The sequence below is a fragment of the Raphanus sativus genome, unplaced genomic scaffold, assembly GCF_000801105.2.
Source record: "Raphanus sativus cultivar WK10039 unplaced genomic scaffold, ASM80110v3 Scaffold2444, whole genome shotgun sequence".
NCBI classification, from domain to species: Eukaryota; Viridiplantae; Streptophyta; class Magnoliopsida; order Brassicales; family Brassicaceae; genus Raphanus; species Raphanus sativus.
In genome coordinates this window covers 1-13,388 of record NW_026617752.1, presented here as the reverse complement: position 1 = coordinate 13,388, position 13,388 = coordinate 1, and the positions used below count along the sequence as shown (strand labels likewise).

Genomic DNA, 13,388 nt, shown 5'->3' with positions numbered 1-13,388 from the left:
GATACTTGGAAGGGTCATCAAGCGGTTGTCCAGTAGCCAAAGCAAGCTTATGATTTAACTCAGTCGGAACCGGAGCAGGTTTGGCGCCTAATAAGCCACATTCAGTGATGATATCGAGCGCATATTTGCGCTGAGAAACAAAGATCCCTTCAGGTCCCCGAGAAACCTCCAAGCCAAGAAAGTACCTCATCTTGCCTAGATCCTTCATCTTAAAGCACTTATGGAGATAGTTCTTGAACCGTTGGATAGTAGAAATATCGTTTCCTGCGATAAGGAAATCATCCACATAGACAAGAATATGCAAGCAAATATTGCCTTGCTCAAACGAGAATAAAGAGTAGTCCTCATAGCTTTGGACAAACCCAAAGTCCAACAAAGTCTTACTGAGTTTGGAGAACCAACAGCGAGGAGACTGTTTGAGACCGTACAAGGACTTGCGAAGACGACAAACCTTGGTAGGATCAGATGTATGAAAACCGGGAGGGAGTTGCATATAAATTTCTTTATCAAGATCGCCGTGCAAAAATGCATTATGGACGTCCATCTGATGGATTTCCCAACGTTTTGCTGCTGCAACCTTAAGTAGAAATCGTACTGTCGACATCTTGGCAACAGGGGCAAACGTATCTGCATAGTCACGTCCTGCCTTTTGACGATTACCATGAGCCACGAGACGCGCCTTAGGTCGTTCAATAGTACCATCAGCTCGGTACTTATTTGAATAAATCCAACCGCAGCCAATGGCTTTCTTCCCTGGCGGTAAAGTAGTAATATCCCATGTATGGTTAGCCTCCAGAGCCGTAACTTCTGTTTTCATAGCTCCGTTAAAACGAGGATCTCGAACTGCCTCTTTATATGTCTTGGGCACCTCCTCCGTAATAATCTTGGCAAGAAATGCCTGATGCTGCGCAGTAAAAGCAGAGGTAGACATATAATTATGAATGGGATACGGTGTGTTACCTGAAACCGTATCTGTAGAACTCTGATCAGAGAGACCGGGAGCGTGAGGGGGGGTCATAGTCGCAGCATTAGTCACAAAATTCTTAAGCAGAACGGACGGCTTCTTCTGACGGTGGCCTTTACCAAGTACCTCCAGGAGACCAGGAGACTGTGATGATTCAGCAATAGGCCGAGAAACCTGTTTAGAAATTGGTGACACAGGTTCGGAGGAAGATGCACTCTGTTCAGGTGTAGTATGGGTAGAGGTGGGTAGAGGTGTGGAAGTAGTAGCAGGAATAGGAGATGAAGTAGTAGGCGATGGAGATGTAGGAGGAGAAGGCATGGTAGTAGGCGTAGGAGATGTAGTAGGAGAGGGTATAGTAGGCGAAGGAAGAGTAGTGGTAGTAGGAGTAGTAGGCGATGAAGATGTAGTAGGAGAAGGTATAGGAGAGGTAGTAGGAGAAGTTAAAGGAGAGGTAGTAGGAGTAGTATCAGGAGTTGAAGTTAAAGGTACAGGAGATGGGGCAGGAGTAGTAGTACTCCCCCTTGATGGCGAGAGAGGTAGAAACCAGTCATCCATGGAAATATTAGATTCAATCACTGGTGGGGAAACATATGATGCTTTCTCGACTCCAGGAAACTGATCTTCAAAGAACACCACATCCCGACTATCAAAGAACTCATTGTTGTCGAGATCGTACAACCGCCAAGCTTTCTTACCAAAGGGGTAGCCCACGAAAATGCACTTGCGACTGCGCTCCCCAAACTTGTCCTTATCCCTAGCTCGACGATGAGCATAGCACAGGCTCCCAAACACCCGAAGTTGGTCAAATGCCGGAGGAGAACCGTGCAGAGCCTCATATGGTGTCTTGCCATTGAGAACTTGAGATGGTGTTCGGTTTATAATATGAGCAGCTGTCAAAATACTCTCACCCCAAAAATCAACAGGTAAGCGAGCCTGAAACAAACAAGCACGAGCCACGTTGAGTATGTGACGGTGCTTCCGTTCAACTCGACCATTTTGTTGCGGTGTGTCAACACAGGATGTATGATGTATAATCCCATGTTCGTGAAAGAATTGTTTGAGAACCATAAACTCTGTCCCATTGTCTGTACGTATTGTTTTGACACTGCGACCAAACTGTCTCTCACTCATAGCACAAAAACCACGAAGCAGAGTTGCCACCTCTGATTTCTCTAACATCAAGTATGTCCAAACCGCACGAGAATAGTCATCAACGATAGTAAGAAAATAGACTGCACCACACGATGCTGGAGTCCGATATGGTCCCCATACATCACAATGAACCAAAGAAAAAGGTGCCTCAGCTTTATTAAAACTATCTGGAAAAACTTGACGTGTCTGCTTAGCGCGAAAACAAATATCGCATTGGCGAGACTTAGAAAAATCTATCTTAAAAGCATCAAAAACCGGTAATGTAGACAAAGCCTTATAAGACGGATGGCCAAGTCGTCGATGCCAGAGACTCTCAGTAGAAGACTTCGACTTTGAAGCCCCATGAACTCGTGCAACTTTGACCCCCGTAAAGTAGTAGACCCCCTCACGTTCTTCACCCGCTCCAATCAGAGTCCTCGAAAAACGGTCCTGTAACACGCACAATGTATCAGTAAACAGAGCAATGCAACCGGTCTGTTTCAATAATTTAGACACTGAAATAAGTGTGCAGTAGAAATCGGGTATATAAAGAACATTATATAGAATGTAATCCTTGCTCAAACGCAAGCTTCCTTGTTTCGTGGCTTGGGCATTGTGACCATTAGGACATAAAACCGAAGAAGCTGTAAGATCACAGACATCATGTAGTAGGGAGAGATCACCCGTCATGTGATGTGATGCTCCTGTATCAATAATAACATCAGTTAAACGTGTTTTACCCGACAGACGCTCCGATGACAGGTTGGTCTGTTGATTTTGAAGAAGAGAGATCAAGGACGCAATCTGGTCAGAGTTGATTGAATTCGTGCTTTGAACAGCATTCGCACGACCCCGTCCGCGTCCTCTGTTTCCATTAGAACGTCCGCCACCACGGGACCCAGATGAAGTATTCTGACGTTGTTGTTCTTGGTACCACTCCGGGAATCCATGTAGGAGAAAACACTCAGTAACATCATGTCCTGTCCTGCCGCAATGAGTACAGGTGCGTGAACGATCTTTCGAACGAACTGGAGCAGGAGACATCTTATCTTTAGACGACTCTGTTTTGACCGAAAACCCTAAAGCCTCAGTTCTCTGCTCTTTTGCTCGTGTCGTAGTCATGTTCTGTTCTTCCCGAATAACTCGAGAGTACACAACATTTAGATCAGGTAGAGGGTCCTCATCAGTAATGCGAGAACGGATGGAGAGAAACCTAGAATCATCAAGACCGAAGAGGAATTTGTGTACCCGAGCATCCTCTTTTTCCTTTTCAATGTCTTTAGCCGCTGCACAAGTACATGTTCGTGCAGTCTTGAGATTCTGCAGTTCCTCCCACAGTTTGGTAAGTCGGCCATAGTACTCGAGAACGGATTGACCATCTTGCTTACAGTTGGTAATCTCATCCTGCAGTTGATGCATACGAGCGCCGTTCTTGACTGAGAAGCGGAAGCGTAACGACTCCCAGAGCTTATGAGCATCTGGAACATGTGTAACAGTCGATCTGATCTTAGCATCGATCGAAGTACGAATCCATCCAACAATCATGGAATTCACAGCAAGCCACCGAGATAGATCCGGATCTGCATCCGGTTTTATAATGCTCCCGTCAATGAATGCAGTCTTTTGCTTGGCTTGAAGCGAGTTCCGGAGTTCGGTAGACCATTCGGAGTAATTCTCGTTAGTAAGAAGAACAGACGTGATAAGCGCTCCAGGATTGTCAGATGAGTGGAGATAATATGGAGAAACAAGTTGATTCGTAGTAGCAGCAGACGTAGAGGAGTTCTCGTCAGCCATCGTAGACAAATAGAAAGAAAATAGAAATTTGAGGTAGAAAACGTGATCAACGAGATATCGATCAGAAAGAAGAAGAAAATTTAAGCGAGATTTGTAGATCTTGGCTCTGATACCATAATATGAAGGTAAACTTGTATCTCATTGATCTTCCAATACAGAGTATATATATACAACATCGCAACGTAAGCCACAAGGTAATATCTATATGTGATAAGTCTAAATCCCTAAACTATAGGAGTTATCCTTATCGTATTACGTGAGAAACAAAATTATTGCTTAGATTAAACTTCTCTCTAAATTAAAGCTTGAGGAATTTTGTGTGTTCAGCTTAGAAAGGATTTCACCAACAATGCTGAATCTGCTATTGCTTCTATGAGAGGATTGTCAGAGCGCTACTAAATCCCCTGGTCGAGCGGACCTCACACCTCTATTCAGTGTAGCGGCTCAGGAAGCTAAACATTCCAGAGCACCAAAACCAATCTTAAGGTGGAAAGTTCATTTTCTACATAGCAGTTCTCCCTCTAGCCACAGTCGAAGCCCCACATATAACAGAAACATAAAATATTTAAAAACACAACCAGACGCAACCAATTATCATCACTTCCTTTCCTCTTTAAGAGAGGCAGTCCACTTGCCCGTCCTGGCCTCCATTTTTTTCCAGACGTTGGAGACCTTTAATGAAAAGCTGAAAAAAAAATGAGAATAAGAATTATATAGGAAAGAAAGAAGAAAAAAAAAAGACTTTAACCCAATCCCTTTAGGTTACTTACCTCTTCATTTTCCCGAAGCCCCTTTGAGACAGGGCTTGTTGTCACACCACCTGAAGAAGAAACCAAACAAACAGGTTTCATGAAGAAGACTAGAAACCAAAATAAATAATAATAATAAATGCTTCGAAACCACGTACCGAGCAGGAATCCAGCACCACCGAAGACCGTTGTGAAGCAGTATCCATAAATTTTCGAGACAGCTAACAAACAAAAGGTAGATTCCATCGAAAGAAAATTAGAAACAAAAAAAAATTGACTCAATTTGAGATTTTTGATAATGCCAATAAATAATGAGAACTTTTCTCACTCACGGATGAAAAATCACGATACTGCAGCCTCCCCTTGCCACAAGACTGCATATTTATTCATTCAACCTCAGTGAACAGAGACAAGCAAAAAAAAAAACACCCCAGAGACAAGAAATCTTTCGATTACCTTAGCCAAGGTGTTTACCAGGAACGGCAACATCTTCTTTTGTCCTCGTCGAAGTGGAGAACCTAGGGTTTTCGAGATTGGAGATATTAGTTCCAAATTAATTTTTAACCAGTGTTCCTCCCGTGTGCTGCAAGGGTCAAATCTATTAGAGTTCTAAAATATTTATTTTCTAAAACATTGCCAAAATCATCATCCTAATGTGTCAGTTTACCATCGGTTGAAGACATGACACGTGGAAAAAACACATAGGCAATAATATGCGTCAAATCCTTATGTAGTGATCAAACTATTTGATGTTATCAACTCCACAATAATAAGAAAACTTTATCTATACTATTATTTATAAATTGATTTTTCCATAATTTTAGTTAATTTTGTTTATTTGTCATATTCTTATTAGTTTTTAGATTAAATCATCAATTTATTAATTTAGATAATAGAAATATCTCGAAATTTCTAATTAATTTATTAATTTAAATAGTATAAATATTTCAAAATTTCTAATTGGAATTATGATTATAATTGTTTTAACTTTCACAAGATTCTTTTCAGTTTTCGCTTAAATAATTAATTTATTAATTTATATAATATAACTATTTCAAACTTCTAATTAGAATTACAATTATAATTATTTTAAGCAAGTTATGACTAATTATTATTTTCATATGATGTAAGATGTTTTAAACTTTATAGTTTCATTTTTCTCATTTATTCCAAGTTATCTCGATTATAGCTTTTGACATCTATATTTATGTGCTTTGATATTTGTTTTCTTTTTGTTGGAGTTCTATGTTTTTCTTCTTTCTTTGAGTTTGAAAGATTATGAACAGATCGGTTTTATTACATGGAGTTTAAAATTATGAATTAGGTATTCTAAATTATTTCGGTAGTTATTTCACGTGTATGTTTTACTACTATTTAATCTATAAGAAAATATGTTTTGATATTAAATTTAGAGAGATGTTATGAACATGTGTTTAATGTTTCAGTTTTCAAAAGGCTAAAATAGATATATTTTAATGAATAATTAGATTTATCATTATATAATTAACCATAAATTACTTCATATAAAACTATCATTATCTATTTTTTTCTTTTATTAAAATTAAAGTTGTGAAATATTAAGATAAATCAATGTATGTATTGATCAAGTAAACCAATGAAATATTGTCATTATCTCAATTCGTTTTGAAAAAATATTTCTTCTAAATTATCATCAAACTTAAGTTTTTTGTTTACTTTTTATTATTTTTTTTCTTACTTGGATTTTATGTGTGTTTAGTGTTTTGTTTTGATAATTTAATACATGTTTCTGATTCAAAAATACAAAGTAAATTAAGAAAAATCAACACATTTTTACTTTACTTTATTGTTTAGAATATTTTATATGTAATTATGCTCTCATAGTTTTATAGTTTTCTTTTATATTTAGGAGATGTATACCAAAATAAAAAGCGAAGAAAACTAAAATGTTTTAAAATATTAAAAATAAGTTATCATGATGTTCAAATCATAATACATATGTTAATAACTATTAGTAAAATGATTATGTCCGCATGTGCGTGCAAAACACCTAGTTATATAGAGTATATCACAATAACAATAATACAAAGAGCATTACGATGGTTGAGCAGAGCTGCAAGTCACAGAAAAATTTATATCTGGATTTATATTAATAAGCCAGAGAAAACGTAATACTATTGATTAATTATGGTTGTACATGGGTAAACGTTATGAATTATGTATGTAAACGTAAATTTTATATCATTGTTGTAGGAAAAACCGTAAGATTGATAACAATGAAACGCTTATTTCTTCCTTTTGATAAGGTGATGTACCTCCTTATTTTGTAATTCAACCACAAACGAAAAGTAAAGATTTTTTTTTCTGAAAGCACCATGGTATTAATTTTGTTTGTCGGAGATACAACGTTGTAGAAAAAAAAGTAGAGTAGGTTTGCAAAATACATAGGAGATCAAGAGAAAAAACAGTTTCAAAACACCAAACGAACACAAGACAAGATCAGCAAGCTACCACTAAATTAGTACGAGTGTGCGGATAAAACACCAAACAATCCAACACAAAAGACAATCAATTGTAGCCTAGACATCATCATCCAGTTCCTGCCCATTCATGAAATAAAACAAATGGTTTGAACATATGATTTACCAAATAATAATAAAATGTATCAAACTTTACTTACCTTTTCAATGCGGGCACGTTTCTCTTCTAGACGCTTCTTCTCATCATCAAAAAAATTGTGTACTCTGTACCAATCCTTTCTTCTCTTGAGAACATCTGAAACATCCATTCATGGGAAACAGGAAAGAAAATTAGTTACCTCCTGGAGAATTAATGTTGGAAACATCCATACATGAATTCAAAAAACCATACTTATGTTAGCTTTGACGAACCATCCGCCAATGAATGCTAAACCAAGAACTAACTCGTCCTGCTCCTCCCAAGCATGCTTGACCCTCGAGGACAAGGGGGAAGAGGCAGAGGCGGTTCTACTAACCCCACTAAATTTTTTAATTTCTTCTTTAACTACATAAAAGTTCAGTCATTGGCCCTCTATTAATCATGTTTTGACCCTTTCGATTTCACATTTCTTAAAAAAACCTTCTTTTCTTTCTTTTTTTCAACCAAAACAAATATAATTTTTTATTTTTATCTATAAGATATTAACTCTATTTGTCACATTAAAGTACGCATTTACTATATTAATGTTTTGTTTTAATGTTCTTGTGAATATTCTCGATAAATAATATTAATTGAGATTTAATAATACATTTAATATATTTTCTCTTTCTCTTTTTTTTTTGTTTTCTTAAACATTATATATCTGTCAACATTAACTAAAGTTAGTGTATCTTTAATTAGTGTCTCTCTTTCTCTCTTAACACTGACTAAAATGATCATTGGAAGTTTTATTATAAACAAAAGGGATATGAAATCATATGGACATAAACCAACAAGAGTTTTAGTTTTCTAACCCATACATGATAACTAGAAAATAAAATTATTAATGCATATGAAAATAATGATAACATATAGAACCATACCTTTCTTATTCAATATCAGTGATTTTTTTTTGGTTGTTCTGCCAATAAACATAAAATTACATTTATTTTTTAACAATTTATTAAAAATCATAATATTATGAGAAAATATAGATTCAATATATATGCACAAATATTGTTATGTTTTTTCATCTTATATGTTTATTATTTTGTATTGATATTTGTATATAAACTGACCCCAAAAAAATTTATTTTTTGGATCCGCCACTGAAAAGAAGCAATGGATGAAATCACTTTCCGACAATACTGCATATCTCGAAGACACAAACAAGACTATAATCACGAATACAGAGAAATCGAGAGGGAGATCAGGAATAAAAGAATAATTCTTGCTTAACCTTGGATACTTTTTTTTAATTTTATTTTATTTGTACAGACCGAATCAGTTTACATCTGCTTCCTATCACCGGGTTGTTCTCGCACCTCCTCGTCAAGCGATCCACAAGGAACGGGATGTAGCTCTTTTGAAAACTTTAAATCAGCCTCCAGAATCAACAGAAAAACCAGACGAGCTTGTTGAGAACCCTCTCCCACCAAACTTCAACCACACAGAACAAACACTCAAAATTGGAATCGGAGGTGAGGTAACGATTGGCAAGAAATAAAAGCTTACAAGAGTCGTGGTTGGCTTCACTAGAGTCGTCACTGGCACCTGATTCATCGCCGTCGCCGCTGTCGCCGCCGTCGCTCGCACTTTCGTCATCATCGTCGCTCGCAGCTGATGCATCATCGTAGCTCTCACCTGATTCATCGTTGTCTTGCTTTCGACCATCGTTTAGGGTCTATTTCCTTAATTGGGACATCATTATTTTATTTTCGACCAATCAGGGCCTGTTTTCATGGGCCATCACGTGGGCATGTCTTGTATATTCTTTTATGTTTTTCCTTTAATGAAATTAGATTTCTGTTTCGTATTCATTTTTTTTCTTTTCTTAAAAACAAAACAAAATAAAATCAGAATAGCAATTTTTTCATATGTTAGTGAATATTTTGTAAAACCATTCATAAATACTAATTTTCTCTATTATTTCTAATTTACAGATTTTAGTTCCTTTTTTTATTAAAAAATGTGCCTTTCATTTTTAAAAGAAAAAAATTGTTATGCAATCATTACTTAGTGTTTAATTAAATGATTTTTCATAATTTTTTTTTGTTAATCTAATCTATTAAATCTAATGTACTTTTAGAAATTAATCATATTCCCTAATATTTACGTTACCATGCCACTAGCTTCAAATACCATCTTCTTAAAACATTATTAAATCATCCAAATTAAAATTGACAACTCCTATATTTAAGGAATCACACAAATTAATATTATCATATCAATATTCAAATAATTTAAGCTAAAAGGAATGTTTATTAATAATTTCAAATTATCCATATTCCTCTAAAAGAACGTGTAAATTACGTTTAACAATAAATTAGTTAGGATTTTCTTTCTTTTTTGTTACTCTTTTCACAATCCCTATTTACCTATCTTATTAAAGAACTAAAAATGTCGCTACTAATAAAATAAAACGAAGAATATATAAACAACAAATGCTTTGTTTTAGTTAATTCACCTTTTATATATCTATGTTTCATTGTTAACTCATGATATGATATATGTACATACGTCTATATATGTATATATTTATATCTAAATGAGTTAAACAATTTTACAGTTTAAAATAAATAATAAAATATTGATAACCTCGTATTATGCATAACGGTTTGTATTGATTAGTCGTAAATTTTTTTACATTAATTCATAAAAAATACAAAATAATGTGACAAATGACCTGAAGCCAAGTGTTGCAAATAATGCGGATAAAGCGACGTTTATAACAACTAGAGAGTTTTTAAAATTATTTTAGTATGATCCTTCAAATATATGGTTTGGTTGTTAATGAATATTTCATGTGCTTTCTTAGTTTTTTTTTAAACAAATCATGGTATTTTAGTATAAAATAAATATCATGAAAATATTTAATTGATTATATTCCGTCCATAATATACACAAGGTGGCAATTTATTAACTATTAACAGAAGAGTGTTTTTTAACTTTTTTGTATATATGTTATTTTGATTAAAGATTTTGTAATAATTAGATGTTCTCCCTTAGACTATATTTGAGAAGTGATTTTGTCACATGTCTTTTTTTACAATTATTTTCATAAAAATAATATGACATGACTACTAAAATTGATGATATGTCTTATAAGATTAATATGATATGGACAATTATATTTAATGTTAATTTTATATTTTGGTAAACTTTAAAATATGGTGCAAGAAAAACACCTGGTTTACCTATATTTTGAAAAGAGATACTTATGAACACTAGATAGTTATATCTCATTTAACTCGTGATTATCATTTCAAAGTTGAAAAGTGGACTTGTTTTGAAACCAAATCTCTCATGGAACCGAAACCAAACAAATATTGTTAACAAATAAATCTCATTTGGGATATTATACTTAAGTATCAGCAAGAGAAATGCCTTAGAACTAATATAAAAATATTTTTACTTATTCTAGTTGGCAAAACATAGCTTCCATAAACATGCATAAAGTGATCTGATGTGCAAAACAAGAAAAATATATTCATTTACCGTTTGGCAGAACAATAGTTTTTACAAGGGAAATTGGGTTCAATAACCCTAAAAAAAATCATAATTCACTATCTAACTAAAATTCCATCCTCTCTCTTTTCTTTTTCTATCTCTCTCTTTCAAAATCATTTTTTTTTTGGTTATTCCCTAAATAAACCCTTTTTTACGAAGACTCTTAATTCAATCTTATATACAGAGAAGGGAATCACGATAAATCAACATCACATTACAATTATCTCACAGTTTCCTCAAAATTTACCAAGAGTGAAGGAGGAGCCAGGTATGGAAAAGTGAACTAAACAAACAACAAAATTTTGGTGACGACTATTTTGTCATATATGGAAATAATGATCAAGAAGCAGAAATGAGTGAGTGAGTTATTGCATTTGTTTCCTTCTTTGCCATGTTCTCTAAAAGGCTGGAGTCTGGAACCAAAGATCAAAACCAGGAAAGAAGACCGGAAACGCAAACTAAGCGAGTCGAAACAATACAGTACCTTGTTATATCTATAGACATGAGGCCAGTAGTGAGAGCTTGGGATACGTTCAGAGGCTTGATGTTGCTGCTTCCAGTAAGTGGTATGATAGGAAACGGGAAGGAAAACAGCATATTCCTCCTCCACAAACCATGCTTTATTTTTTTTGGTTCCTCAATCTATAAGTCTATGATGGCTTAATATACGAGGATAGGCACACAAAGTTTGCCTCAGCCTAAAATATTTACAAACTACATAATCCTTATAGAAACTTACACCAACTAGCCAACTAGCACAAAAACTGAAAACATTGATCAAATCCTGCTTACAAACCTGTCTTGAGATTTTATGGATTATAAAATTTTAAAAGAATTTATATACATATTTTCTCAATTTTTTGGAATCTGTATATATTTATGGATCATGTGCTAATGCTTCACTAAGATTTTATGGATCATGTGCTAATGCTTCGCTAGCATATTCTCATGACTGATCCTGCTGCTAATAAACTAAATAATGAAAGTTTAGTGGTCATTACTCTGTTAATCATGATCAAAAATCTATTATGAATGCTTTGGTTAATCATATATATACTTGCCCTTATATTTCTAGTTTTCATCTCTCATTTTATTTAAAATATTTCTATTGATGTCACACATACTTTAAAATTATATATATACAATATATTGATGTCACACATATTTTAAAATTATATAATATACATATAATTATGAAGAAAAATAATTTGATATTCACTTAAAATGAATATCAAGCTTTTTGTTTCATGTATTAATAAAAGTTACATCCAAATTCTAAAAAATAATAACCAAATGAATGTCTATTTATTTTGAAATTTACCTCCAAATCTATTAATAATTCAATCTATTAAAAAAAAAATAAAAAGTCAGTTAATCGAAAACTAAAATTTTAAATACAAAAACTTTATAAAATGAAAATTTAATATTTTTTTCTTCAAAATCTAAATATCCGAATCCGACCCGAAATAACCGAACCCGAACTAAAACTACCTGAACCCGACCTGAAGGGGTATTACTCCTGTATCAAATACCCAAAAATCCGAAAAATCCGATCCGAACACCCACCCATATCTCTACGTATAAATCACTCCTCGCGACCAGATTCTTCTCCTTGATTCTGATGGAGTACATCTACATATTCTTTTCCATTACGGATAAATAACAAAACCGAAACAAGATTGAATCGCAATTAAAACCATATGAAACCAACTTATATAAATTTTAGGGTCTATGCTGGTTACTATTATAGTATTATTCAGAAAACGAACCAAAACATCAATTAAACTAAAGCCAAATTTCAAAAAAAAAAATATCAATTAAATTTACGACGGTTATCTAGGCCCAACATTTAAGGCTTTTCTTGACTACAAACACTAGTAATATATTTATAAAAATTTTACCAAAATATATTTATAAATCAATTTTCATCCAGGACATTATAAAAACTCTAAGCAAAATTACACCCAAAAAAAATTTAGGAGGGGGGCAGCTGCCCCACCCACTCCCCACCTAGCTCCGCCACTCGCGTAAGTAATGAGTAATTGACTTTTGTTCGTCTCTTTTGTGTTTTAAAAGTGTGGGATGTACTTAGTAACGAAGAAGTGGCTACGGTGATACTGAATTCTACGAACGAGGTAGGAGCGGCCAACGCGGAGAAAGAGGCGGCCCGCTAATGCATTGAGACAGAAATATCCGACGGCTAAGGTCGATGTTATCTCTGTCGTGTGTCTCTCTATCATCAAGTGCCAAACTTTCAGCGGCGTATATAATTAAACAAACCAACTTGCGAAAAAGATAATGACACGACAGCTTAACCAGACTTCTGTGTTTTGCTTTTGAGTGTGACTGTATGTACATATACCGTTGTATGTTAAGTCGTGCAATTCATTAATTAGAAAAGAAACGATAGACATGTTACGAGCTAGTGTGTGTCGTGGATGAAAGCAACAAGGACTTTTGACATTTTTGGACACACGTCCATGGGAATCTATTGAATAATTATTGGAGCTTACCGGAATAACAATTTAAATTTGTTTTCCGAGCTTCTTGTATTTGCGATATCAATTTTATTTTGAAAATAATTTGCTATATAATTTTGATGA

General features: G+C 34.4%; 1 long non-coding RNA gene across 2 annotated transcripts; it reads right to left on the bottom strand.

Annotated features, from left to right (window-relative positions):
- Positions 1-6,998: 6,998 nt before the first annotated feature.
- On the bottom strand, positions 6,999-11,542 carry LOC130505631 (uncharacterized). 2 transcript variants are annotated; one of them, XR_008941754.1, is made up of 3 exons: positions 11,270-11,542; positions 7,298-7,392; positions 6,999-7,217 (listed from the first exon to the last, which is right to left on the bottom strand). It is a non-coding gene; the product is annotated as an uncharacterized LOC130505631 (long non-coding RNA). The 2 variants fall into 2 exon arrangements; XR_008941755.1 differs by lacking the exon at positions 11,270-11,542 and adding an exon at positions 7,489-7,695.
- Positions 11,543-13,388: the final 1,846 nt, after the last annotated feature.